We start from the raw sequence: 5,822 nt of genomic DNA on the forward strand, positions 1-5,822 counted from the left end.
GGTTTGCAGGGGGGGGCGGCAGCCCTTCTTATTGAACCCAACCCCCCCCCCCCAAAATGCATGTCTCTCAAGCAAAACTGCAACAATTCACCCCCAAAAAGCAATCTGGTATGACCCGAGAGAAAAAAACCCAACCAAAATATCAAATCTTATCTTAAAACACCACCTGGCAGTAAAGTATTACTGAAAGGGCAGGAGTGTAAAATTGTTCTGACGTGCCCCCTAGTGCATTTTACTAGTTATATTAGTATAAGCCATTGCATGGTAAATCACATCCATGTTACTTAATAAATCGTCATTAAGTAAGGAAAATTAAACCAGGAGCATTTTTAGCGGGTAAACGCCAATTACGTGGACAAGCGCCCAGTGATTATAAATTTGTCTCCCCAACTGCTACATTGTGGCAAGCTGTAAGTCTGTGACTTAGCTGTATGTCTGGGTCCTAACATACCATTTGTAAAGACCTGAATTATATTTGTAAGATTTCTGAGGTGCTTGTAACCAGTGTCACTATGTTATTAACAGATAAACTAAAAACACCAATTTATTGTAATTTTCCATGCATAGTTTCTAATTATTGGAGGATGATTTTAAATTTGTGCCCTCACCACAGTTGTACCCCATTATTCACTCAAAGGGCACATACACTGCTGTGTAACTGCAGTTTTTGACACATACACAGTATGTGATTGTCAGGTAGTCACCGGATACAGATGTGTGCCCTTGCATCTGGTTGCCATTCACCGGTCTTCCCCAGGGTGCCGCAACCCTTGGTCAGTCTGGATAGGGCTCTTACTCTTTTTTCCTATTCCTCCCTGCCACGACTTTGATGTTTTGGAGTTGTTAACGAAAGGGAGGGTTGGTGACTTCTCCACCCCAATCACGACTGACCGTTGGTTCACGTCCCTGAGCTCCATGTCGGCAAAAAAAACCCAGAGAGAACAACAGAAGGATCAGAAAGAAAGGTTTTCTTTTTTTTTCTTTATTGGGCACATCGAATTCCCTCTCCCATGGCTGAGACCTGAACAACCCACTGGTTTAGCTTGTCATCTCACTGACGTTTGACTCTCTGCACCCACCGGCAAATGCAGAGGTTTTTTTTCCACTGATTACTGCTGCACCCAGCTTATTTGCTTGCCTACGACAGCTAATCAGTCCATACAAACAAACACACACAAAAAGTAAACTGTGAGAAAGGATTGGCTTCTCTCTCTCTCTTCCCTGAGCTTTAGCTGCTTTCTCTCTCTGGCGCCTGACTTGCGACACCCCCGGCAAACAGGGTTTTTTCCTTTCCAGTTTCTCTCCCTTTTTCTTTTCTGTTGCTCCCTGCTGCACCAGCTTAATTGGTGGCCCACGGTGGCTAATCAGCACATCAAATGAAAAGCCCGAGTGAGCTGTTAAGGAGCATCCCTTCCCTCTCCCTCTTCCTTTTTTTTTCCTTTCCTTTTTTTTTTCTTTAGTGAGGGCTCCCCAGAGCCTCCAGGACCCAATCGGGCTCTTACCTCGCTCCTGGGGACGTCAGTCTCGGGCTGGTATCTCGGTCGCCCGGCTGACCTGCCGTCTCCGTGCTTCACTTCCCCATTCGCCACCAGTTCCATGCTTGGCCCCGGATATTGCCCTGGCCACAGATTCCTACCAATCCGCCTCACCTGACAAGGTGATAAGACAGATCTGGGGTGAACCGGGAGCTCCTGCAGTAGCATGGAGGTATTATTCTGGCTGGACCCATGCCCGTGGTTGAGGGAACACCCCAGGTGAGTATCCCCTGGTCCTTCACAGTGATACAGCTCTACATATGTAAGTGTGCACATACCAACTAAGCATGCTTGGTACCCTGCTAATTCCTAACACATTTGTTAACCAGCAAATTACTCACAAAATTTTTGTGAGTCTCAACTATTTGCAGTGACAACTGATGTAAGAAAGCAAGCATTTCCATTTTCATTTAATTTTGTACTTGTTTCTTGCCTGCGTTCTTAAAAAATCGTAGCTTGTTATGTATCTTTTCTGTGACTCAGGCAGGTGATCCACCTACCAACTTTAGTCATATCTTACTGATATCAAATCCCTTAAGGAAATCCATGAATCATGACAAAACATTAGGGAAAAGATTAGAAAGCCTTGTGAAATATCCAAGAAAACAGCACTAAAAATGTATGGGAAGTACTCAACTACCAGAAAACCCATTATCATGGCATTACATATCACGGACAAAGAGGGAAATTTATGTACAAAAGGCCAAATCTTGTGATATGCTCAGTATTACCTGAAAGGGACAGAGTTGTCTATATTCCTATTAAAGTGGAGGTACTTGGCAGGTTACATAATCAGACCTGAAGACCTCGAATTAGAGTCTAATTCCTTAAAAGCTATATCCATTTAGAGGAAATTAGTTGTAAATATAATATGTTCACACAAATCTACTGAAAAGAGTTTAGTACCTACATTTTTTGTAATAGTATCAGAAGTGAGAAATTCTCTTAAAACAGTCATAAAAAAACCCTATATGCTTTCAATGATTGCTTAAAAGAAGGCTACCAATTACCACTACACACAATTGCAAGTGGAGTAAAAAAAACTTTCTGGGATGTTCTAAAATACTTGAATGTCAGTCAGATGTGATTAGACAAAAAAGGTATAGTTTCAGTTGAAACTCTTTTACAAGAATATTTTTTCTCAACAACCACCAAGGAATTAATGGGTAGAAGGCTGATAATAGCTCTAAAGCAGACTATTTCAAAAGCCCTTGCTCAGAACATAATAGCTATTCTGTGACTACTTAATAACACCATTAACTAAAATATTATTAAATATGTGCATTGTAAAAGACCTTATCCTTTGACAAGTCCCTATAAAACATAATTCCAAATAGATTTTTTTAATTAGAGTTGAACAAATATGAAAACACAAAAACATCTTCCCAATATACAGTAGTGATGAAAATAGCAAATGAAGTGTACCTTAAACTTCGGTTCAGGAAGTACTAAAGCATATATCTTACAGTTAAAGGTAGGGTAGATATGCACCGTATACACTTCTATAAATCAAAGATGTATAAGCTTTTGTCAGCCAGAGGTCACTTCATTTGAGCTCTGGCTCATGAAGACTTCTGCATCTCTGATTCAGTTAGTCTATTTCTACATCTCTACTTGCATCTCCACCCTGCCTTCTGCCTGGCTTCAGACTGATATGGCTAGCTATCCCCCTGTTTTAGTAGGTAATTTTCCTCTTGTTGAAATGGAATGGTTACCTGGAGGGGTTAGACCTCTCCATACTAAGCCTTGCAGAGAAATTCCAAACTGTTCATAGTTCTTTTTATAGCCTAGGGGCCCAGCTTGTGAAATATTGAGCATCCTCTATAGAATTAACAAAACTTGAAGGTCAGATCTTTTAAAGGAAATGTGTGAAGTGGATCACAAAATATGTAAAAACCTCAGTGAATCATTTAAAAAAGACATTTTTCATCTATGAGGTTTGTGAAGGGTGTCAGATTCATAAGTGAGAAGGCTAAAACCCTCTGAATAAATGATGTGCAGCATTTGGCAGTGCAAACATTTTCAGTGTTCTCAATTATACAGCAAGGGGTAGCTTTAAGACAATCAGCCTCTGAACATACTCAAACTGTTATCAGAAAATGTATGGTAAATTTACATGTTGCATGGTATATGCTAGGGGTGTGCAAAATGGGCCGTATTTGATTCGGATTTGGCCCAAATTGGGGATGGTGATTCAGTTTGTTGATTCGGATAACTATCCCCAATTCAATTCGGCCAAATCCGAAACTGAAGATTCGATGCTGATTTGGAGAATCAGCAATTGAGACATATAGACACAGCTTTAAATGTTTTTTCTACATACTTCGAGGTACCAGGTGCAGCTCGTGAGCACTGCAGTGCTGGGGCACATGGAATGTCCCACAGGAGTGCATGGGGGCCCCCCGCTTGCTCAGCAATGAAACTGAAAGTGGATCAGAAGTGCTTCCAGGCCCCTGCGCTCCTGTGGGATGTTCCGCCCCTGCATCACAGCATTCATGAGCTGCACCTCATATCTTGAAGTATGTAGAAAAACCATTTAAGTCTGTCTATGGCCGAATCTCCGAATCTTTCCAAATCTCTCTGAATCGACTTAGAGGGTTCCGATTCAATTCAGAGAGATTGAAGGGTCTCCTGATTCAATTTGGAATCAGAGATTTGGCTACTGAATCAGGGTGAATCTCCTCTGAATTGAATCAGGGACTGAAGTTTTGCACAGCCTTAGTATATGCCAGGTTGCAGAAAATGCTGAATCCACACCTGGGGCAAGATTTAATATGCAAGTGATTTTCTAAATCTGACTGTCACAACAGCATATTGTAGAATAGCTAGAAGCTGAGCTCTTTTGCTAATCTGTACTACAACAATTTTCCACGTTTTACATTCTGACGCAAAATAGTTATTTTTCTGCCCTGTCCATTTACTATCTGTTGGTGAAAGTCAGAATCTTTAATAGCTGAAGAAAAAGGTTTATCTTTTAACTTCTCACATTTGCAGCTCAGTTAGCATAATCAAACATCAGTTTTCCCAAGATAAGACAAATGATGGATCTTTGACATACGGTCCCATTCTTCAGAGAGTGAGCAAACCCACAAACTTGTACTGCATCAGAAAAAAATTTGAGTAGCAATAGGTGTCACATCTCATAACTCAAAGCAATTGGCTGGCTGAAATTGAGGCCTTGTCTATGCTTCCAATTTTGTTGGCAGAAGTTCTGTCAGTCCACAACATAGCTAATGTTATTATGCCCCAAGAGGAGCACGGTCATTCACTTGTGCCGGAGACACTCAACCTTACCACAGGCTGCTTTCAGCTGAAAAGAAAGCATGTCTATGGAAGGCATCCTGGTGCCTCTTTCACTGTCTTCCACTGCAGTACACTATTAGAAGCAGGAAAGGCACATTGTGGGATATTGAAGCTGCCCCCCCAAAACTATGTAATCCACACTGATATCCTGTGATGCTATTCTCTCTGCCCCTTTGTTTCTTCTGCACATTTATTTGTTGGGTTTTTGAATGCCTACAGTACCCTCTGTTTTCTTTTCCTGATACAAGTTTGGATTCTGCAGTGTTCTCCAAGGCAATCAAATCTTTTCTTGCTGTACAAATCTGTGCTACCTGACTAGAAGATTCAAGAAGTAGCCACAAAAAAAAGAATGATCAGAGAAGGGGAATCAATGGATACTATAGGAGACAAGTAGTAGTGTCACTGGCCAGCTGGGCACTGTGAGTGTATTAATTCAGTTGCAGGCTGACTGGGTGCTGCAACTATATCAGCCACTGGGCTGTTTGGTTCAGGATTGAGGAGGCAGAGTTGGGAGTAAAGCAATGGCAAATTTATTATAGCTTACACACACACAACAGTTAACAGAAAGATAAATGCGATAAGCAGATAATGCAGTATTAAAGAGCTAATAGTAAATAATAACAACATATAATAACAGATAGATAGCTCAATCTGTTGCAGGCCAGCTGGGCACTGCGAGGGTATCAGCCACTGGGCTGTTTAAAACAACAGATAGACGGAATGGGTTGGCAACTTATCGATAGTCCCTCAATGCCAGGTGCATGCCGGGTGATTCCAGCAAAGTCAGGCGTCCCCGATTGACACTGTCGGAGGGATTACAGGGAAAGATCCCTTGATCAGGATCCAATCGTCAATCACACCAGGAGTCCGGGGTCCAGGTGTGGAACAGCAATGTTCCCTCCTTCCTGCTGGTTACCTGATGCATGCGCTTTTTATACCTAGTCCTATGCTAATCTGTTGGCTTTAGAGCCACTCACAATCTTG

General features: G+C 41.8%; 1 protein-coding gene across 8 annotated transcripts in view; it reads left to right on the top strand.

Moving 5' to 3' along the window:
- ANKS1B (ankyrin repeat and sterile alpha motif domain containing 1B) overlaps positions 1 to 5,822 on the top strand; it is a 1,095,863-nt gene that overhangs the window by 450,980 nt on the left and 639,061 nt on the right. The gene's annotated exons all lie outside the window — the stretch shown is intronic.

Source organism: Gavialis gangeticus, unplaced genomic scaffold, assembly GCF_001723915.1.
Source record: "Gavialis gangeticus isolate Ggan-Ray unplaced genomic scaffold, GavGan_comp1, whole genome shotgun sequence".
Lineage (NCBI taxonomy): Eukaryota > Metazoa > Chordata > Crocodylia > Gavialidae > Gavialis > Gavialis gangeticus.